The sequence below is a fragment of the Coregonus clupeaformis genome, unplaced genomic scaffold (genome assembly GCF_020615455.1).
Source record: "Coregonus clupeaformis isolate EN_2021a unplaced genomic scaffold, ASM2061545v1 scaf0305, whole genome shotgun sequence".
NCBI classification, from domain to species: Eukaryota; Metazoa; Chordata; class Actinopteri; order Salmoniformes; family Salmonidae; genus Coregonus; species Coregonus clupeaformis.
The window spans coordinates 259,971-283,529 of NW_025533760.1; the positions used below are offsets into that span (position 1 = coordinate 259,971).

The 23,559-nt window shown below is 44.3% G+C and overlaps 1 long non-coding RNA gene and 1 pseudogene across 1 annotated transcript; both read right to left on the reverse strand.

The window, feature by feature from the left end:
- Positions 1–6,699: 6,699 nt before the first annotated feature.
- Positions 6,700–20,995, reverse strand: LOC123484409 (annotated as a pseudogene).
- Positions 20,996–21,320: 325 nt separating this feature from the next.
- On the reverse strand, positions 21,321–22,714 carry LOC123484414. Its single transcript, XR_006658519.1, has 3 exons — positions 22,590–22,714; positions 21,653–21,727; positions 21,321–21,417 (listed from the first exon to the last, which is right to left on the reverse strand). It is a non-coding gene; the product is annotated as an uncharacterized LOC123484414 (long non-coding RNA).
- Positions 22,715–23,559: the final 845 nt, after the last annotated feature.

Here is a 23,559-nt window from a genome sequence, read left to right on the forward strand (position 1 = left end):
TTTACAAATACAGCTTCTTAGCAAAGAGCAATTTCTCTGTTTGGGAGTGGTCTGGGTAGGGAGGGGGAAACTGAAAACTAGCTGTTATTGGCAGAGAGGTTTGGAACTCTCTTTCTTATTGGTCTATTAACTAATTTACCACCTGGTGATGTCACTCAAGGACATTCAGAGACTTGTCCTGAAGTCCCTCCTGTGTTGTCTTGGCTGTGAGCTTAGGGTTGTTGTCCTGTTGGAAGGTGAACTTTCACCCCAGTCTGAGGTCCTGAGCGCTCTGGAGCAGGTTTTCATCAAGGATCTCGCTGTACTTTGCTCCGTTCATCTTTCCCTCGATCCTGACTAGTCTCCCAGTCCCTGCCGCTGAAAAACATTCCCACAGCATGATGCTGCCACCACCATGCTTCACCGCAGGGATGGTATTGGCCAGGTGATGAGCGGGTGCCTGGTTTCCTCAGACGTGACAATTGGCATTCAGGCCAAATAGTTCAACCTTAGTTTCATCAGACCAGAGAATCTTGTTTCTCATGGTCTGAGAGTCCTTTAGGTGCCTTTTTGGCAAACTCAAGTGGGCTGTCATGTGCCTTTTACTGAGGAGTGACTTCCGTCTTGCCACTCTACCATAAGGTTTGATTGGTGAGTGCTGCAGAGATGGTTGTCCTTCTGGAAGGTTCTCCCATCTCCACAGAGGAACTCTGGAGCTCTGTCAGAGTGACCATCGGCTTCTTGGTCACCTCCTGACCAAGGCCCCTTCTCCCCGATTGCTCAGTTTGGCTGGGCGGCCAGCTCTAGGTCTTGGTGGTTCCAAACTTCTTCCATTTAAGAATGATGGAGGCCACTCTGTTCTTGGGGACCTTCAATGCTGCAGAAATGTTTTGGTACCCTTCTCCAGATCTGTGCCTTGACACAATCCTGTTTCGGAGCTCTACGGACAATTCCTTCGACCTCATGGCTTGATTTTTGCTCTGACATGGACTTTCCACTGTGGGACCTTATATAGACAGGTGTGTGCCTTTCCAAATCATGTCCAATCAATTGACTTTACCACAGGTGGACTCCAATCAAGTTGTAGAAACATCTCAAGGATGATCAATGGAAACAGGACGCACCTGAGCTCAATTTCGAGTCTCACAGCAAAGGTTTTAAAACCTGTTTTCGACTTTGTCATTATGGGGTATTGTGTGTAGATTGATGAGGATATTTTTTTATTTAAGGCTGTAACGTAACAAAATGTGGAAAAAGTGAAGGGTTCTGAATACTTTCCAAATGAACTGTAGAAAATGCTAACTGTTCATCTGCTCTGTTTTTGCATAGCGTCGCTGTCAGATGAAAACATCTTATCTTCAAAACATAAAGTTTTTAAGGAAATTGAAAAAATTGCCATATTTGGTAACATTTTATAATAACACCTAGTAATAAAGCATTTATAATGGATTAATAAATAGTTAATTCCTAAATGTTTAAATATTAGTAAGATATTCATAAATAGTATTTTCATAAACACTAAAATATTTTGTCATCATTAATAAAAATAATGACTAAGGTGTCTGTTAATTGTATTTTCATACTTTATAAATGATTTATAAACCAGTTATAAATGACTTATTTCAATTACAAACCAGTTGTAAAGAGTTATTGGTTCATGAGATCATTTAGAAAGCATACATATAATGAATAGGATATTTACTAATGGTTATTAAGTATATTTATAACTACACTGAACAAAAATATAAACGCAACATGCAACAATTTCAGTTACAGTTCATATAAGGAAATCAGTCAATTGAAATAAATTCATTAGGCCCTAATCTATGGATTTCACATGACTGGGAATACATACAGTGGGGAAAAAAAAGTATTTAGTCAGCCACCAATTGTGCAAGTTCTCCCACTTAAAAAGATGAGAGAGGCCTGTAATTTTCATCATAGGTACACGTCAACTATGATAGACAAATTGAGATTTTTTTTCTCCAGAAAATCACATTGTAGGATTTTTAATGAATTTATTTGCAAATTATGGTGGAAAATAAGTATTTGGTCACCTACAAACAAGCAAGATTTCTGGCTCTCACAGACCTGTAACTTCTTCTTTAAGAGGCTCCTCTGTCCTCCACTCGTTACCTGTATTAATGGCACCTGTTTGAACTTGTTATCAGTATAAAAGACACCTGTCCACAACCTCAAACAGTCACACTCCAAACTCCACTATGGCCAAGACCAAGAGCTGTCAAAGGACACCAGAAACAAAATTGTAGACCTGCATCAGGCTGGGAAGACTGAATCTGCAATAGGTAAGCAGCTTGGTTTGAAGAAATCAACTGTGGGAGCAATTATTAGAAATGGAAGACATACAAGACCACTGATAATCTCCCTCGATCTGGGGCTCCATGCAAGATCTCACCCCATGGGATCAAAATGATCACAAGAACGGTGAGCAAAATTCCTAGAACCACACGGGGGGACCTAGTGAATGACCTGCAGAGAGCTGGGACCAAAGTAACAAAGCCTACCATCAGTAACACACTACGCCGCCAGGGACTCAAATCCTGCAGTGCCAGACGTGTCCCCCTGCTTAAGCCAGTACATGTCTGAAGTTTGCTAGAGTGCATTTGGATGATCCAGAAGAGGATTGGGATAATGTCATATGGTCAGATGAAACCAAAATAGAACTTTTTGGTAAAAACTCAACTCGTCGTGTTTGGAGGACAAAGAATGCTGAGTTGCATTCAAAGAACACCATACCTACTGTGAAGCATGGGGGTGGAAACATCATGCTTTGGGGCTGTTTTTCTGCAAAGGGACCAGGACGACTGATCCGTGTAAAGGAAAGAATGAATGGGGCCATGTATCATGAGATTTTGAGTGAAAACCTCCTTCCATCAGCAAGGGCATTGAAGATGAAACGTGGCTGGGTCTTTCAGCAAGACAATGATCCCAAACACACCGCCCGGGCAACGAGGAGTGGCTTCGTAAGAAGCATTTCAAGGTCCTGGAGTGGCCTAGCCAGTCTCCAGATCTCAACCCCCATAGAAAAACTTTGGAGGGAGTTGAAAGTCTGTGTTGCCTAGCGACAGCCCCAAAACATCACTGCTCTAGAGGAGATCTGCATGGAGGAATGGGCCAAAATACCAGCAACAGTGTGTGAAAACCTTGTGAAGACTTACAGAAAACGTTTGACCTGTGTCATTGCCAACAAAGGGTATATAACAAAGTATTGAGGAACTTTTGTTATTGACCAAATACTTATTTTCCCACCATAATTTGCAAATAAATTCATTAAAAATCCTACAATGTGATTTTCTGGATTTTTTTCCTCATTTTGTCTGTCATAGTTGACGATGTACCTATGATGAAAATTACAGGCCTCTCTCATGGCTGTGCGAAGTTGTTGATATGGAACTGGAACACGCTGTTGTACACGTCGATCCAGAATATCCCAAACATGCTCAATGGGTGACATGTCTGGTGAGTATGCAGGCCATGGAAGAACTGGGACATTTTCAGCTTCCAGGAGTGTGTACAGATCCTTGTGACATTGGGCTGTGCATTATCATGCTGAAACATGAGGTGATGGTGGTGGATGAATAGCACGACAATGGACATCAGGATCTCATCACGGTTCTCTGTGCATTCAAATTGCCGTCCGATAAAATGCAAATGTGTTCGATTGTCCATAGCTTATGCCTGCCCATACCATAACCCCAACGCCACCATGGGGCACTCTGTTCACAAAATTGACATCAGCAAACCGCTCGCCCACACAACACCATACACATGGTCTGCGGTTGTGAGGTGGGTTGGACATACTGCCAAATTCTCTAAAACAACGTTGGAGCGGCTTATGGTGAGAAATGGAAATTCAATTATCTGGCAACAGCTCTGGTGACCATTCCTGCAGTCAGCATGCCAATTGCACGCTCCCCTCAAAGTCGTTAGACATCTGTGGCATTGTGTTGTGTGACAAAACTGCACATTTTAAAGTGGCCTTTTATTGTCCCCAGCACAAGGTGCACCTGTGTAATAATCATGCTATTTAATCAGCTTCTTGATATGCCACACCTGTCAGGTGGATTGATTATCTTGGCAAAGGAGACATTCTCACCAACATGGATGTAAACAAATTTGAGCACAACATTTGAGAGAAATAAGCTTTGTGTGCGCATGGAAAATTTCTGGGATATTTTATTTCAGCTCTGAAACATGGACCAGCACTTTACATGTTGCGTTTCTATTTTTGTTCAGTATATTATCATCAACACTTACTAATACTGCAATTGATGACGCATAGATATGGAAAATCAAGAAGATTGAATTACTGCAATGTTTTTGTTAAACTGCCTTTTCGTCAGCATGCTAGGCTAGCTAATGCTAAAACTAGCAGTATTTCAATATTCTTGATTTTTCATATTGGATAATGGGATCATTAAGAGTACAGCGACATCTTCCATCCCTGGATTGTGAGTGACGTTTTCTAGCCATATCCACATTCATCACGCAGTTGCAAACATTAGGACTGAAGATCGTTTTGACTTGAAGGGGAAGATGTATTTACTGCTGAACCTCAAGTCAAACGTCATCGGCTAATAAAAAACCTATTTCCATGGTTTCAGTCTTTCTGTCTCTCTCTGAAGCTGATCTATCTCTTTAAGTCAGGTTGTTGTGACTGGTTTGTAGTTGGTCTCTCTCTTTAGTCAGGTTGTTGTACTCATCACAGTAGACACATATGCGTATGATCCCAGCCAGTAGGAGAACACACAGCAGCCCCAGACACACTGCAGCAGCTCCAGAGGGTCTCTTTGAATATACTGAGGCACACATTGTTATTATTATAATATCAATCTGACAGACATTTTCCTCTCTTGCAACCTCGTCTTTATTTGTGTCTCAGCTTTGGTTACATGTTCAGTTGCTATTTCAAGCACTGAGAAAAAAAATCATACTTTCTTCTGGTAAGAGATCTGATGTGTGTTTGTATTGTTACTTGAATGATGAGCACCAGCTCCAGCCATCTTGCTGGGCTTCAAGGTTCTCGCTTTAGCATAAGCTAAATGTCCAAAAGTATGTGGACACCTGTTTGTCGAACATCTCATTCCAAAATCATGGGCATTAATATGGAGTTGGTCCCCCCTTTGCTGCTATAACAGCCTCCACTCTTCTGGGAAGGCTTTCCACTAGATGTTGGAACATTGCTGCGGGGACTTGCTTTCATTCAGCCACAAGAGCATTAGTGACGTCAGGCACTGATGTTGGGCGAATAGGCCTGGCTTGCAGTCGGCGTTCCAATTCATCCCAAAGGTGTTCGATGGGGTTGAGGTCAGGGCTCTGTGCAGGGCTCTGTGCAGGCCAACCAAGTTCTTCCACACTGATCTCGACAAACCATTTCTGTATGGACCTCTCTTTGTGCAGCACAAAGTTGGAACACAAATCGTCTAGAATGTCATTTTATGCTGTAGCGTTAAGATTTCCCTTCACTGGAACAAACGCGAAAAACAGCCACAGCTAGCGAAATTTGATGAACTGACTTGTTGGAAAGGTGGCATCCAATGGCGGTGCCGCGTTGAAAGTCACTGGGCTCTTCAGTAAGGCCATTCTACTGCCAATGTTTGCATGGCTGTGTGCTCAATTTTATACACCTGTCAGCAGCAGCAGTGTGGCTGAAATAGCGAATCCACTAATTTGAAGGGGTGTCCACATACTTCTGTATATATAGTATATCGTCCACATACTTTTGGTCATGTAGTGTATGTTCCCTGCACTGCTCTAGTCTGTGTGTGATTTATTGTGAACTATTTTAAATTGTCAACTACAATGAAGAGGAAACCAACACGACTCTGATCACCTTGTGACTCCTACCAACCTTAGTTTCCCACAGTGCATCGTAGTTTTAAACATTCGATTGAAGAATTTAAGTCAATATGTATTAATAGGACCCAGTGAAGTGACACATATAGCATGACTGAGGTTTTGACAGTTCGGCTTGCACGTGATCGGCCAACAATGGCCATAAAGGGGTCATTTTTCTATCTATGCGGTCTGTACATGACAATGACTGTGTGACGAGTATTTGATGTGTGCGTCACCATGCATGCAACGATGGTGCGTTTTTCTAGCCATGCTTCAAGCTAAAAGGAAGCCAGTAAAAATATTAGCATTCTCAGAAAGGCCAAAACATCAACATTTGAATATCTAATTTCATTATTGTTTTCTGTTGGAACATTCATCTTGTTACACCATTAGAAGCCTACACACAGAGAACTGTCAACACAATTATAGTTTTAAGCTTCAAAGCTGTTGGAGGATATACAGCTGGAATTTAAAAAATAAGAAAGGAATTGAAAGAGAAAGATTTCATTAGTGGCTATGATTACTTACTACAAAACATGAATACTGTGCTAGGGTGGCCTTGCGGTCTAAGGCGCTGCCCATGGATACAATGTGCTGCACATGGGTTTGATCAGACCCATTGCTATTTCAGCCCTCTCTCCCCGTCTTTCCTCTCCTCCAACAAACAACTAATTATGTAATGAGTGTGACTGCCACTCCTTAAAAAAAACATGAATACTTTTTGAGGCGATGATACAATTTAAAATCATGTTTGACAGACACGCACACAAAACAGACTTTGATAAAGGCATTACTTTGGACCAAATCGGGCGTGAAACTGCTCCAGGTTTACGCAGCCAACTTCTCCAGGAGCATAAAGGGTTAGGGTTGGGGTTGTGTTTTCTGAATGACTCTGACAGCTATACTCTTAACAGCGAGGAGGAGCTTCATTGCAGGCTTGGAGATAATGATGGCGGTAGGAGGAAACCATATCGACCGCGGTCCTCCAGCTCAAAGGTGAAGGAGTAGTGGATGCGCAGGTTGTAGGCCCAGTCGTCAGATCCTCCGGGGCTAAGTCTGGGAAGGACAAAGGAGAACGAGGAATTTTACTTGTTTTTGTAGTGACAGTTTATAAAGCAATAACTTGTAACAGCTTTACAAAGCAATTGTCAACATTTTATTATAAAAGAGCTTGGTCTCATAGATTATACGTAACATAGTAAGCGTAAATCCGGGACACTCAAATTAGTATGATATGTTGCGTTTGGTATAGTTACATGATGGTTGCTTAAGGCAAAAACTAAAGTAGGGTGGTTGGTCAGGGTGGATTGGTGGGCGTGTAGTGGGTCTACCAACCCAAAGGTTGCAGAGTTTGAATCTCATCATGGGGAACTTAAGCATTTTAGCTAATGAGCAACTTTTCAACTATATACTACTTTATAGCTACTTTGCAACTACTTAGCATGTTAGCTACCCCTTCCCCTAACCTAAACTTAACCCTTTAACTAACTCCGAAATATTGTACATTTTGCACATTACGTAACATATTGTACTTTTCAAATTACGTAACATATACACTGAACAAAAATATAAATGCAACATGTAAAGTATTGGTCCCATGTTTCATGGCTGAAATAAAAGATCCCAGAATTTTTCCATACGCTCAAAAAGCTTATTTCTCTAAAATTGTGTGCACGCATTTGTTTACATCCCTGTTAGTGAGCATTTATCCTTTGCCAAGATAATCCATCCACCTGACATGTGTGGCATATCAAGAAGCTGATTAAACAGCATGATCATTACAAAGGTGAACCTTGTGCTGGGGACAATAAAAGGCCACTCTAAAATGTGCAGTTTTGTCATACCACACAATGCCACAGATGTCTCAAGTTTTGAGGGGAGCATTTTGAGGGAGCATGCAATTGGCATGCTGACTGCGGGAATGTCCACCAGAGCTGTTGCCAGAGAATTGAATGTTACATTTCTCTACCACAAGCTGCCTCCAATGTCGTTTTAGGAATTTGGCAGTGCGGCCAACTGGCCTCATAACCACAGACCACATGTAACCACGCCGGCCCAGGACCTCTACATCCAGCTTCTTCTCCTGTGGAATCGCTGAGACCAGCCACCCGGAAAGCTGAAGAATGTCTGCACAAACTGTCAGAAAGCGTCTCAGGGAAGCTCATCTGCATGCTCGCGTCCTCCGGGGTTTTGACCTGACTGCAGTTTGGCGTCGTAGCCGACATCAGTGGGCAAATGCTCACCTTCAATGGCCACTGGCACACTGGAGAAGTGTACTCTTTCCGGATGAATCCCGGTTTCAACTGTACTGGGCAGATGGCAGACATTGTGTTGGCATCATGTGGGCGGCGGATTGATGATGTCAGCGTTGTGAACAGAGTGCCCCATGGTGGCGGTGGGGTTATGGTATGGGCAGGCATAAGCTACGGACAATGAACACAATTGCATTTTATCTATGGCAAATTGAATGCACAGAGATGCCGTGACGAGATCCTGCGCCTATTGTCATGCCATTTATCCGCCCCCATCACCTCATGTTTCAGGATGATAATGCGCGGACCCATGTCGCAAGGATCTGTACACAATTCCTGGAAGCTGAAAATGTCCCAGTTCTTCCATGGCCTGCATACTACCAGACATGTCACCATTGAGCATGTTTGGGAAGCTCTGGATCGGCGTGTATGACCGCGTGTTCCATTTCCCGCCAATATCCAGCAACTTAGCACAGCCTTTGAAGAGGGTGGGACAGCATTCCACAGGCCACAATCAACAGCCTGATCAACTCTATGCGAAGGAGATGTGTTCCGTTGCATTAGGCAAATGGTGGTCACACCAGATACTGAATGGTTTTCTAATCCACTCCCCTACCTTTTTTTTGTTTAAGGTATCTGTGACCAACAGATGCATATCTGTATTCCCAGTCATCCATAGATTAGGGCCTAATTTATTTATTTACATTGACGTTATATAAACTGTAACTCAGTAAAATCTTTGAAATTGTTGCAAGTTGTGTTTATATTTTTGTTCAGTGTAATACAAATTGTAATTCATAACATATCATACGAAATGGGTGATGGACATCCACAAATTAATACATACTATACGAAAAGTAACATATCATGTCAGCGGATTCCGTACAGAATAATACGAAATGCTCTGAGACCAGGTTTTATAAAACTGTATATTTGGATCCTGGATGCTAATTGATTGATAGCCAGGAGTTATTCAAGATAATCCCCGGGTAATGCCTGTTAACATTTCCATTTGAATTATCCACTGTCCCACAGCCCAGCCAGCCAATTCATAAACATAATCTCCATTATATCCCCATGCTTCTAGCCAACATTTGGTTTGCAACAGTGGGGGTTTGTCTGAACCTTGCTGCCTGCCACTCCAACCTATGTGATGCAGACAAAAATTCTGTGAGTATCCACAATGTTGTCTTTGATGGAACCAGGCTTGTGGTAATTCAGTCCCAATGTTTCCTGAGTTTACCAAATTTAAAATGGAATTGACCCCAACTCTGATGAAGACTGACTCACATATTGTTTTTGCTGATGCGCCATATTTGTAGTTGTTCCTTAGTGTCTTCTGATTTTCATGGCTGCCTCCTGTGCAAGCTCAAACTGTTAAAAAAAACAATTGAACACAGTTAATACAAATAATAAAAAAGAGGCCCCTATTCATAAAAAAAAGAATCCATTATATACAGTGAGGTCCAAAAAATGTATGCACTCACTAACTGTAAGTGCTCTGGATAAGAGTGTCTGCTAAATGACTAAAATGTAAATGTAAATGTCCAAAAGTATTTGGACAGTGACACATTTAATTTTTTTCCAGCCCTTTGGATTTGAAATGATACAATGACTATGAGGTTAAAGTGCATACTGTCAGCTTTAATCTGTGGGTAGTTACAGCACTTTTTGTACATAGTCCCCCCATTTTGGGAACCAAAATAATTTGGACAAATTCACGTAGTGTCATTTTGGGGTCACTTTAATTGTAAATAAGAATATAATATATTTCTGAACCCTTGATTACCATGATTACGGATAAGCCTGAATGAATCGTGAATAATGATGATTGAGAAAGTTACCGAGGCACAAAGACACCCCTAAGACATGCTAACCTCTCACCATTATCATTAACAGGGGAAGTTAGCATTTTTGTGGGTTATGATATTTACTGACTGATCAAAAACCAGTACATGGATCACCATATAAGCATTTATAAGTAGCGAATTATGCCATTTCGGGTACTATTAGCCATTTATTAGGCCTTTATTCAGTGTTTGTGTGAATAGGACAGCACTGAATAAAAGGCTTAATAAATGACTAATTATACAGAATATAGGCCTAATTAGCTACCTACAAACTACACTTATCAACTACAAATGAATGCCTAATATGTGATCCCTGGGTTTCATCCGCCCATTCAGCTCTCCCAACAACTCACCAGCTCGGCATGGTTAGGCACCTCCTCATTGGAGCAGGAGTATGGGAAGAGCAGCATCTGACCATAGGAATGGATGGAGAGGTAGAGCTTTGCGAGTCTTTGTGGCTGCGCAGGAAGTTAGCCCGCGGCTTCCGCCTCAGGCTCGCTGGGAACTGGCCGCAGTATATCTCATCACAGGGCCTGTTGGAGGCGCCCTTCGCTGCAGAGTGAATAGAATAGACAGTTTATTGTCCATTTGGTTAGAATGGAAAGTCATCTGTCCATTTGGTTAGAATGGAAAGCCATCTTCTGCCTTTTTCCCAACACCCCCCAGAAACACACACATGTTGAGTGACACAGAGTCAGTGGTGGTGCAACGCCCCTGGATGGAGAGCAATTTTGAGGATAAGTGGCTTGCTCAAGGAACAACGGCAGTAGTTTGTATGTGGGATCAGAGACCAGTAGCCCTCAAGCTACCAGTTCAGTTCCCATTTCAGACTTACTGCACCAGTTTGCATCAAAGTTTCTGTTGAGGTGGGTTCCAACACAGTTGCTTTCCTTGTTCGAGGAAGCGATTCTTTCTCCACATTCGGTTCTGGTCAAATAAAGCAGCACACAAAGTATAATCACAAAACAAATACTGACATACTGTATACACTCATAAAACCTATAGCCTACTGCCATATACTCATAAAACCTATAGCCTACTGCCCATATACTCATAAAACCTATACTGGCGTAAACTCACAAAATCTCTCTGACATTCTGTATATTCATTATGCAGAATAAATGAGATTGAGTTGTTTAGGAGTGAGTGGAATGGATCTGTGTGATAAAAATTTATATATATATATATTTATTAGATCATGTGCACAAAGTACACTACATGGCCAAGAGTATATGGACACCTCTTCAAATTAGTGGATTTGGCTATTTCAGCCACACCCGTTGCTGACAGGTGTATAAAATCGACATACCGCCATGCAATCTCCATAGACAAACATTGGTAGTGAATGGCCTTACTGAAGAGCTCAGTGACTTTCAGCGGCACCGTAGTAGGATGCCACCTTTCCAACAAGTCAGTTCGACAAATTTCTGCCCTGCTAGAGCTGCCCCAGTCAACTGTAAGTGCTGTTATTGTGAAGTGGAAACAACGGCTCAGCCGCGGGTGGTAGGCCATACAAGCTCAAGGCGGGACCGCCGAGTGCTGAAGCGCGTAAAAATAGTCTGTCCTCGGTTGCAACACTCACTACTGACTTCCAAACAGCCTCTGGAAGCAACATCAGCACAATAACTGTTAGTCGGGAGCTTCGTGAAATGGGTTTCCCCGGCCGAGCAGCCGCACCCAAGCCTAAGATAACCAAGTGCAATGACAAGCGTCGGCTGGAGTGGTGTAAAGCTCGCTGCCATTGGACTCTGGAGCAGTGGAAACCGTTCTCTGGAGTGATGAATCACGCTTCACCATCTGTAGTCCGACGGACGAATCTGGGGTTTGGCGGATGCCAGGAGAGCGCTTCATGTCCCAATGCATAGTGCCAACTGTACAGATTGGTAGGGGAGGAATAATGGTCTGGGGCTGTTTTTCATGGTTCGGGCTAGGCCCCTTAGTTCCAGTGAATGGAAATATTAATGCTACAGCATACAATGACATTCTAGACGATTCTGTGCTTCCCAACTTTGTAGCAACAGTTTGGGGAAGGCCCTTTACTATTTCAACATGACAATGCCCCCCATGCACAAAGCGAGGTCCACACAGAAATGGTTTGTCGAGATCGGTGTGGAAGAACTTGACTGGCCTGCACAGAGCCCTGACCTCAACCCCATCGAACACCTTTGCGATGGATGAGTGGAACGTGACTGCGGGCCAGGCCCAATCGCCCAACATCAGTGCCCGACCTCACTAATGCTCTTTTGGCTGATGGAAGTCCCCGCGTAGGGCTGACAGCAATTAGTCGACTGGTCCATTTTTTTGGTTATTAGGCTGTTGGTCGACAGATTGTTTTAGTCGAGCAGTAACAAACAAACTAATGAATAAATAAATGAATAAATAAAAAATATATATATGTATATATACACACACACTACTAGTCAAAAGTTTGGACACACCTACTCATTCAAGGGTTTTCTTTATTTTTACTTTTTTTACTTTGTAGAATAATAGTGAGGGCGTCAAAACTGTGAAATAACACATACGGAATCATGTAGTAACCAAAAAAGTGTTATATTTGAGATTTTTCAAATAGCCACCCTTTGCCTTGATGACAGCTTTGCACACTCTTGGCATTCTCTCAACCAGCTTCATGAGGAATGCATTTCAGTTAACAGGTGTGCCTTCTTAAAGTTATTTTGTGGAATTTATTTCCTTCTTATTGCATTTGAGCCAATCTGTTGTGTTGTGACAAGGTAGGGGGGCAGAAGATAGGCCTATTTTTGTAAAAGACCAAGTCCATATTATGGCAAGTACAGCTCAAATAAGCAAGAGAAACGACAGTCCATGAAGGTCAGTCAATACAGAAAATGTCAAGAACTTTGAAAGTTTCTTCAAGTGCAGTCACAAAAACCATCAAGCGCTATGATGAAGCTGGCTCTCATGAGGACCGCCACAGGAATGGAAGACCCAGAGTTACCTTTGCTGCAGATAAGGTAATTAGAGTTAACAGCCTCAGAAATTGCAGCCCAAATAAATGAGTCACAGAGTTCAAGTCACAGACAAATCTCAACATCAACTGTTCAGAAGAGACTGTGTGAATCAGGCCTTTGTGGTCTAAAGGACACCAATAATAATAAGAGACTTGCTTGGACCAAGAAACACAAGCAATGGACATAGACCGGTGGAGATTTGTCCTTTGGTCTGGAGTCCAAATTTGAGATTTTTTATTCTAACCGTGTGTCTTTGTGAGACACGTTGTGGAGTGAAACGGATGATCTCCACATGTGTGTTTCCCACCGTAAAGCATGGAGGAGGAGGTGTTATGGTGTGGGTTGCTTTGCTGGTGGCGTCTGTGATTTAATTAGAATTCAAGGCACAGTTAACCAGCAGGGCTACCACAGCATTCTGCAGCGATACGCCATCCCATCTGGTTTTGGGCTTAGTGGGACTATCATTTGGTTTTCAACAGGACAACGACCCAACACACCTCCAGGCTATGTAAGGGCTATTTTACCAAGAATGAGAGTGATTGAGTGCTGCATCAGATGACCTGGCCTCCACAATCACCCGACCTCCACCCAATTGAGATGGTTTGGGATGAGTCGGACCGCAGAGTGAAGGAAAAGCAGCCAACAAGTGCTGAGCATATGTGGGAACTCCTTCAGGACTGTTGGAAAAGCATTCCAGGTGAAGCTGGTTGAGAGAATGCCAAGAGTGTGCAAAGCTGTCATCAAGGCAAAGGCTGGCTTTTTGAAGAATCTCAAATATATTTTGATTTGTTTAACACTTTTCTGGTTACTACATGATTCCATATGTGTTTTTTCATAGTTATGATGTCTTCACTATTATTCTACAATGTAGAAAATAGTCAAAATAAGGAAAACCCTTGAATGAGTAGGTGTGTCCAAACTTTTGACTGGTACTGTATATTTACACCCATCTCAGTGAACTAATCCATTGCGGAGGCCTAGACTAAAAGCCTATTTATGTTTGACTCTAAAATGTGGTCCAGAAGCTCCATATGGAGGGTGTTGCAGAGCCTCCAGAGGCATGCGGGGGCCAAATCGAGCTCTGTGCGCATGCGCCCTGTCGCCTCCCACATTTTGTAACAATGTGGAGGGGCTCTGCGGGCGCAAGAAGTATGAATGCCTGACTTCTGCTGAGGCCATTCTTGCCCTGACTTCTGCTGAGGCCATATCACAGTAAATGCAGACATCGGATTGACCATGCGCCCAGATGCACAATGCACTTTCTCTCTCCAGAACGCGCACTCTCCCGCCAATTTGTGCATATTCATTTTTCATAACTTCATTGTGAGAATTGTTTGCATTTGATTGTTGGTGTATATCAATTCCCCATTACATATATCACCAGTTGTACATTTACCATTAATTCTTATAATTTCTAATCTACAATGTTTGTTACTTTGATTACAGTCATTTATTTTAATGCATTCAATATTAGTATTCCAGTCTTCCTGTTCTCATTGTCGGAGTGGACACATTGTTCGCGAGTGCACAACCTATGCCTACGCTTGTGAAAAACAAGTTTTGGTTTATTTAATTCAATTTACGAGTTCTGTCAATTTAGTCCATTGTCTTTTGTTTGGAGTGCTCCTGTCAATGTTGAGTAAGGACGCGCACACATAAATTAGGCCCCTGTTGGCTACCTGGCCTGCTAGCAAATGTAGGCATATAAATGTGCCCATTTGGGATCTGATTGTCACGATCGCTTGGCGAGAAGGAGTAGACCAAGGCGCAGCGTGTGAAATGAACATGACTTTAATAGTTAAAGCACAAAATACAAAACAAAACACGATCGAGAAGTCCACAGTAACACTGACTGAACACGGAACAAAAACCCACAAACACAAGGTGAAAACACACAGTTTAAATATGGCTCCCAATCAGAGCTAACGAGCCAACAGCTGACCCGTTACCTCTGATTGGGAGTCCTCCAACTACAACCAAGGAAAAACAACCACATAGACAACCCAGCCAAACAGAACACAGCGAAAGCAGAACACACCCTGGCTCAAATACAAAGTCCCGGAGCCAGAGCGTGACAGTGCCCCCTAAAGGCGCGGACTGCGACCGCGCCTCAACAACCCCAAACAGGGGAGGCTGGGTGGGCATTACTCCTCGGACGGCTCCGGCTCGGGCTTGGCCACCACCCTTCTTCAATCCCCCGCGCGCCCCCGGTCCGATCTGGCCCAGCTGGTAGGATCTGGACTGGCGGCCGCGCACCCCTGGCTTAGCGCGTGAGGAGGAACGGACCGGACCTGGCTGACGTCGCACCCTAGGCTTGTGCGTGGGCGGGACGGGCCTCGCCAGGTGGCGACTGCGCCTCCCTGGCGTGCGGTAGCAGGAATGGGCTGGATCAGGCTGGCGGCTCGCGCCGCTCGGCCGGTGCGAGTAGCGGGGCCGAGCTGAACCAGGCTGGCGGCTCGCACCTTGGCCGGTGCGAGTAGCAGGAGCGGGCTGGACCAGGCCGGCGGCTTCGTACCCTGGCTCGGTGCGAGTAGCAGGAGCGGGCTGGACCAGGCCGGCGGCGCTTCACCGTAGGCTTTGTGCGTCGAGCAGGGACAGGCCGGACTGGGCTGGCGGCGCACACCGTGGGCTTTGTGCGTGGAGCAGGAACAGGCCGGGCTGGGCTGGCGGCGTACACCGTAGGCTTTGTGCGTGGAGCAGGGACAGGCCGGGCTGGGCTGGCGACGCACACCGTAGGCTTTGTGCGTGGAGCAGGGACAGGCCGGGCTGGGCTGGCGGCGTACACCGTAGGCTTTGTGCGTGGAGCAGGAACAGGCCGGGCAGGGCTGGCGGCGACCCGTGGGTTTGGTGCGTGGAGCAGGAACAGGCCGGGCTGGGCTGGGCGCACCCCGTGCTTGGGCGGGAGCCGGCGGGGCCCCTAGGTTTGGGGCAGGAACAGGCCGGGCAGGGCTGGCGGCGCACACCGTGAGCTTGGTGCGAGAGGCAGGAACAGGCCGGGCTGGGCTGGCGGCAGCGCCCGTCGCCTGGTGCGGGGAAACGAGCGAGCCGGGCCGGGCTGGCGGCGTGCACCGTCGCTTAGTGCGGGAAGCAGGAGCGGGCCGGACCGGACTGGTGGCGCACACCACTTGCTTGGTGTGAGGAGCGGGACTGGGTTTCATCATAACCTTCCGCTCCCTCAGCTGCCTACCGAGTTCCTCTCGCCGTGCCTCATTTCTCACCCCCTTTCCCTAATCGCCTCTAATAGCTCCATCCTCTGCAACATTAGCTCCTGCTCCTCTTCGCCAGTAGCTCCCTTAACCTGGTGGCCTCCTCAACTAATCGCCCTGTGGCAGCCTCCTGCTGCCCAGTCGCCCCTGCCGTGTGCCCCCCTAAAAATTTTTTTGGGGTTGCCTCTCGACCCTCCGGCGCTGCTCCCACGTCCAGGCTGCCGATTCCTGGACACACTGCTTGGTCTTTGATGGTGGGTTTTTCTGTCACGATCGTCTTGGCGAGAAGGAGTAGACCAAGGCGCAGCGTGTGAAATGAACATGACTTTAATAGTTAAAGCACAAAATACAAAAACAAAACACGATCGAGAAGTCCACAGTAGCACTGACTGAACACGGAACAAAAACCCACAAACACAAGGTGAAAACACACAGTTTAAATATGGCTCCCAATCAGAGCTAACGAGCCAACAGCTGACACTCGTTACCTCTGATTGGGAGTCACCCCAATACAACCAAGGAAAAACAACCACATAACAACCCAACCAAACAGAACACAGCGAAAGCGAACACACCCTGGCTCAACATACAAAGTCCCGGAGCCAGGCGTGACAGTACCCCCCTAAAGGCGCGGACTGCGGCCCCGGCGCCTCACAACCCCAAACAGGGGAGGGCTGGGTGGGCATTACTCCTCGGGCGGCTCCGGCTCCGGGCTTGACACCACCCTTCTTCCAATCCCCCGTAGCGCCCCCGGTGATCTGCCCAGCTGGTAGGATCTGGACTGGCGGCGCGCACCCCTGGCTTGGCGCGTGAGGCAGAGCGGACGGACCTGGCTGGCCATCGCACCTAGGCTTGGTGCGTGGGCGGGGGGCCTCACCAGGCTGGCGGCTTCGCCTCCCTGGCTTGGTGCGAGTAGCAGGAATGGGCTGGATCAGGCTGGCGGCTCGCACCCTTGGCTTAGTGCGAGTAGCAGGGGACGAGCTGAACCAGGCTGGCGGCTCGCACCCTTGGCTGGTGCGAGTAGCAGGCGCGGCTGGACCAGGCCGGCGACTGCGTACCCCTGGCCGGTGCGAGTAGCAGGAACAGGCCGGGCTGGGCTGGCGGCCACCTTAGGCTTGGTGCGGGGAGCAGGACAGGCCGGGCAGGGCTGGCGGCCGCACACCGTAGGCTTGATGCGAGAGGCAGGAACAGGCCGGGCTGGGCTGGCGGCCGCGCACCGTACACTTAGTGCGGGAAACAGGAGCGAGGCCGGGCCGGGCTGGCGGCGTGCACCGTACACTTAGTGCGGGGAAGCAGGACGGGCCGGACCGGACTGGTGGGCGCACACCACTTGCTTGGTGTGAGGAGCGGGACTGGGTTTCATCGTAGCCTTCGCTCCCTCAGCTGCCTACCGAGTTCCTCTCGGCGTGCCTCATTTCTCACCCTTTCCCTAATCGCCTCTAATAGCTCCATCCTCTGCAACATTAACTCCTGCTCCCTCTTCGCCAGTAGCTCCCTTAACCTGGTGGCCTCCTCAACTAGTCGCCCTTGGCAGCCTCCTGCTGCCCAGTCGCCCCCTGCCGTGGCCCCCCCCCTAAAAAATTTTTTGGGGTTGCCTCTCGACCCTCCGGCGCTGCTCCCGCGTCCAGGCTGCGATTCCTGGACACGCTGCTTGAGTCCTTTGATGGTGGGTTTTTCTGTCACGATCGTCTTGGCGAGAAGGAGTAGACCAAGGCGCAGCGTGTGAAATGAACATGACTTTAATAGTTAAAGCACAAAATACAAAACAAAACACGATCGGAAGTCCACAGTAACACTGACTGAACACGGAACAAAAACCCACAAACACAAGGTGAAAACACACAGTTTAAATATGGCTCCCAATCAGAGCTAGCGAGCCAACAGCTGACACTCGTTACCTCTGATTGGGAGTCACTCCAACTACAACCAAGGAAAAACAACCACATAGACAACCCAACCAAACAGAAACAGCGAAAGCGAACACACCCTAGCTCAACATACAAAGTCCCGGAACCAGGCGTGACACTGATAGTATTTCTGATTGGCTTACGCACCACCACTAATGATCTGTGGAGCTTCTCAAAGTAATGTTTTCTTCACCTCAAACAGCAAGCAAACAAAGTCTGTTTTACATCCCGTAGAATTACAATAGTTCCTCAATGTATTTGAAAATTATTTCCAGCTGTCTCCCTTTTGATAACCACTCAGCATGAAAGGGGAAAATGGCATGCTCTGATCCAGCGGAAGCGTCATAAAATAGGCTTCTTATCAGAGCTTGACTTTGACTTAAATAGGTTCGGTACTCATTTTGGATGCTGTTACTGTTTATATTTAGGTGCAGGAGCTCCACAATACTTTTGAGCTAATATTCTATAAGAGGAACAGGAGCTCAAGCAGTAGAAATGTGTAGGTGCCGGTACTCAGCTCGGTGAGCTCCTGCCCAAGTCAAAAACAAGCACTGCTTCTTATGCCTTGCACAAATAGCGTACAGTTGTGTCTGTCGAGCTCACTGGTGTGGGAAATGAGGGCCCAGAATATTTTATACAATGTTGCAAATTTGCTAGCACAAGCTTTGGGCCAGACCCAAGTTAATAGTTGATACAATGTTTCATTCGTTGCAGACAGGCCATGTGTAGCCAATGTGATTTATAGGATATTTATTTTTATCAGGATATTTTCTACCTGCAGGCTGCAATGTTTTTATTTGTTGGCTTGATGTAGCTATTTTTACATAGTTGGCAATGGCAATGAAGTTACTTTTTTAGGTTTGTATCATTTTTATTTAGATTTGGATAGAATTTTGATTAACCACATGACAATGATTTTGAGATATGAAGACATTATTATAAATTAAATGAAACTGTTTCACGAAAAATGTGCATATGAAAACCATAACTTACGCGCAGATCGGTAGAAATAGTAAGATACATTTGCATTCCCACATGGAAAGGTTGCCGCGACTACTGTAGCCTATTGCCGGCAGCCTGGGAGAGTAATGGCAGAATCTGCGAAAGCCAGCTGGAGCGGGAGGAGAATAGTTGGGTCAGGTTACGTTTTTTTCTTCTTCTGGTTATCTAGATCTCTGGCGTCCTCGAGGCATTAAACCATAAGCAAAGCATCAGACAAGCTCAATGCATATAGTTGATCTTATTAAAACACATAGGGTGTGTCTAGATTTGGAAAAATACAAGTAAAAAATTGTTTTGCAATCGATTGAGTAGAAAAAGAACAGCCGACTTTCGGTCAAGCAAGATTTGTTTTCCTTCGAGGGACAGCCCTACCCCGCAGCAATGTTCCAACATCTGGTGGAAAGCCTTCCCAGAAGAGTGGAGGCTGTTATAGCAGCAAAAGGGGGGACCAACTCTATATTAATACCCATGATTTTGGAGCGAGATGTTCGACAAGCAGGTATCCACATACTTTTGGTTATGTAGTGTATGTCCATATGATGCACAGTGCCCATAGAGATGACAAATGTTGTGTAGCTCAGATTGACATATTTGAAGGCACTGGCGGCATTCCAGACAGACTACATTGCAGACTCATGCCAGATCTCACTGGATAGGTGTTTATCATATCAGCTAACCACATCATATAGCAATCTGATGCATGACTGCGCCAGTCGATTACGTGGCACACAACTGTTGGTCGATACCCGCGTCTGCAATGTTGTCGTCCTGGAGCGCAACCACTGACTCAATTTGATACATCTTATTAATTGTCATATTTTTTACCGTTGTCCATGTGTACTTGTATCCATCCGGGTTCATGACAGGCAGCACATAGATGTCCATACTGTTCAGCATCTCAGTGATGTCATTGTTTTGATTGTAGAAATTCAAGGACTGAGGAAAGAGCACAAGGAAGATTCAACAATTTAATATATCTGTCTGTGTTCCAAATTAAAATAGTGTGCAATACAATTTTATATTCCAGAGCCATCATAAAATTTTTTAAATTGTACTTCATAACCAATGAGTTATGAAGATACTATATAACCAAAGATGTATACAGTATCAGAATAGATAGAGTGTAAGTTGGTAGAGAATCTGGATTTTAGGAACAAGGTACTGACATATTGCACAAACCACAGGCAGAAGGCTCGGGAGATCCACTCTCTAGCATGAATGCCACAGTCAATCCACATTGCTCTCTTTTCAGCTCTCTCTTGTCGTCCGGACAACTGAAAAAGACAACAGAGAAATGCAATCATTTGATCAGATGATGAACATGTGACTGTTGCTTGTATAAAATGATTATGACAATTACATTATTTCAAAATATAATTATTGTATCAATCATTGCTAAAAAGACTTGCACCTTGACATAAAGTGGGCGTTTCTCATGCGATGAGCCAATCAGGATGACTTTGACCATGTCTGAGTGTTCCTGGGCAGTCTTGTTGATCCAATAGTATATCTATAGAAGAGACAGCATGATAACATTTTCATCTACCAGCTGGGACCACAAATGACCAGGGCCTTGTATTCATAAAGCATCTCACAGTAGTAAGCTGATCTAGGACCAGCTGCCCCGGCCATATAATATTATTCATTATTATCTAAAAGGCATCATAATGATCCTAGATCAGCACTCCTACGCTGAGGCAGCTGTATGAATGCGGGCCCAGAAAAGGTTATGACATTGAAGTAATGTTAATGGGATGTTACATTGAGATTATGTTAATGTTACATTACATTAAGGTTATGTTAATAACATTTGGTAATGACATGACACAATCAGGTCTCTTGCGTCCCCCCCAGAGAATGGTATCTCTCATAATAAGATGTGCTGCTTGAGGTCAGCGATTCATTCCTGGTCTGCATCTCAATCAGTTCCTCTGTGTTGTCCAGTAGCACTCTGAAACAAACACACATTATTGCTCTTGAGGATTTCTCTGAACTATTAAAAACATTCTACATGCATTTCATAATACTGAAAGCTTATTCAATATCATGGATATGACCTTAAGGGCATAACATAACAAAATCAACATTGAAGTTAAAGCGAAGTCGGCTGGTAGTCCCAACCGTGGCTTGAACTCAAGATCTTGCTACAGTAAACACAACACCTTAGCCATTAAGACAAGAAATATGATATTCTTGATGAGCCAGTTAGGTGTTGTGTTAAAGTTGCTAGTCTCGCTAAAATATGAGCATTGATCACATGACATACTGGTGTGTTATGTGGTGTGTTCCCAGCGGTCTGTGACAGTCCCCAAGTTGTTGGCAGGAACAAACAGGTGCACCTCAGTGTCTGCTCCAATGTGCTCAGGTGAAGCAGGTGACCACAAAACTGTCTGGGAGACACACACAACACACACACACGTTCATACACACACAAACACATGAATAAACTTTTTAAATAATGTATCCTAATTGTGAGTAACAATAAGTCTGAAAACAACACACCGTAACCTATTACAGAAACAAAAAATAGTAATTGCACAATGTTCTTGGTTCAAGACCAGTGAAGTGAAAAGTTATTTTTAAACAGAAGATAATTATTTGTTTATTATCGCATCGTTATTGTACCTCATATTGGCTGGATATGTTTCTCACAATATCTGCCTGTTGGTGTGTTGTGACTTGGATTGGAGTACTTGGTCACTGTGAAAGACAAAGGAAAAATAGGCTAGGTCTCAATAGTCTAATGTGGCTTCCTTTCTCGTCTCCTCTTCATCTGCACATATGAAAGGAGATGAGGAGAGGTCCTAAGACTATTGAGATGTAGAGAGCGTGAGGTGAGTTGAGCTAAAGGGTAAGTTCCCTTGTTTCTAGGAAACCATACACAAAATTATTAATTTGACCAAATATTTAGGAAGAGGTCATCATTTCGTGGAGTCTGTGAAGGAATAAACCACATGGAAAAAGTGGTAAGCGAGTTTGTAAAAAAACTGATTTTTACCAAGTCAAATTAATTATTGGGTTAGAGGTTTCATGTGCTTGTATCTAAACCAAAGTATATCATTTTAAGATTGTTCTATACACCAGTTGGGGTCTCTATACGCTTCAATATGAGGTCTTAAACCTAGCATGAAAGTGCATCCTTGTAGCTGTGTGGGCTAATATAGTCAAAATGTTTGCCTTGGGTAAATTGAGCCAATGGCAAATTGAGCAAATTGAAGTGTTATTCTTCCCAGATCCATATAGTTTGCTATTCATTACAGTTCTGTATTATAGCAACTTCATGGGTTTAGATTTGTCCTGTCATCTCATAATTTCTTGTGAATGTGAATTCCTTAAATCATGTCAATGATGTCAACGTCATGTCAATGATCACTTCAATTCTACTTTAAACAAAATACAGTTGGTGAAAACATGTAGGAGGATATACAGTGGAACGAGTAAACATTATCATGTGATCATGTGGTGGTCCTTCTGGATCTGTCAATCAAATGCATCTATTTTTCATTTAGGTTAAGCAAAGTCTCCTAAACAATTATGACAATGTTTACTGTAGGAAACTTACTGTTTTGAAGTGCAGTCACCTGTCTTAAGGAGTTTGTAAAAGTTCAGCAAAACAGCCCATATTAGAAGAGCCTTCATGTTTAATGTGTCCAAAACTTGTGCAAGATGTTTGGTTAACATGGTAGAGAGAGATAAGAGAGAGAGAAAGAGAGAGAGAGATCTGTGTTGATTTAGCCAGAGTAAAGTCTAAGTTAAACTTTACTTTTTTGGGAGGGCTTTGGGCTGCTTTGCAATAACAGTGAGCTGTTTAATACGCCATGATTTCCCCCCAAAAAACAAAGATTCAATAATATAGGTCTTTGTTTTAAAACCTTTCCACATCTTGATTAACAAAATGATTTATTGTCATTTATGTGGGTTTAAACTTTATCCTGGAACTGCCTTTTACCAGAAAATAAATTTGCTTTAGTAGGTCTACAGAATATTGTATATTCATTATGCAAAATCTGTCAGCTCACAGAGAAATTCACTGTCCTATACCCAATCACTATATAAACCCTAGATAACAAATGCTATGTATTGGCCATTGAGAGGCTTTGAAGCCACCGGTCGGCTATATTGGCACTCCGTAGTAGGAGTAGTTCTCCATAGGAATGAATGGAATTCGACAGTATTTCAATTAAATGTTTCAAGGACAAAATTACATGTATTTAAGTATTTTGTTGTTGTAGTGGGGACAGTAACATTAGTACTCTCTAAAAAAAATACTTTAATACTTTTTCATTTATTTTTATGTTTAGCACACATAATATAATTTAAAAGTATGCATTAAGGTGTATAATAGAATAAACGTGTCAAAAACTAATGAAGACATTAATACATGTCTTTCTATAGCTTTCAAAATATTTTGTACAATTGAGTTGGAGTGCCAAGATGGCTACGCGGTGGCTTCAATACAGCGCCCCCTGTCAATCATCCAGGGTTTATACACATCATTGACTACACCAGGTGGCGCTATGCGCTCACTGAGG